Raw genomic sequence first — 534 nt, 5'->3', positions numbered from 1 at the left:
TGTTGATGGTCTTGTCGATATATTTTAATCGGCACAATTGTTTTATTCGCTTTATTGCAATTTGTAAAATGCAATGATTCGATTGTAGTTTATTCGCGATTGGAGGACGTGAAGAATTTAATGTCTTAAAAATTTAAAAATTCGTTATAGGATTTAGATGATCTAGATATATAACGCGTTAAGCGCGAACGAAAAGAACGACCAGCTTGGCAGCAGAAGCCCCGGACACTCGGAGCAAATGACGCTCAATTATCGGTTCGGCAATGAGAATTATTAGGCTGGTGATGAGATCGACAAGAGGAACAATTGAGGAAAAAATCTAACAAATTGGAAATCTAAGATTTCATACGGATATAAATGTAATAAAAAAAACGAGATTTGTCGAATAAAATGATTCATCAAAGTTCGGTTTCTCAAATGTATGATATATACATATATCTCTTGAAATCTTGGATTTTCGATTTTTTTCGATTTTCTACTCCTTAAGCTGCTCTTCGAGCTTTTATTACCGATCTTTATGAGTTTCAATGTAGA

Source organism: Trachymyrmex septentrionalis, unplaced genomic scaffold (genome assembly GCF_001594115.1).
Source record: "Trachymyrmex septentrionalis isolate Tsep2-gDNA-1 unplaced genomic scaffold, Tsep1.0 scaffold112, whole genome shotgun sequence".
Lineage (NCBI taxonomy): Eukaryota > Metazoa > Arthropoda > Insecta > Hymenoptera > Formicidae > Trachymyrmex > Trachymyrmex septentrionalis.
The sequence above is the reverse complement of the archived record's forward strand: the minus strand, read 5'-3'. Positions refer to the sequence as shown.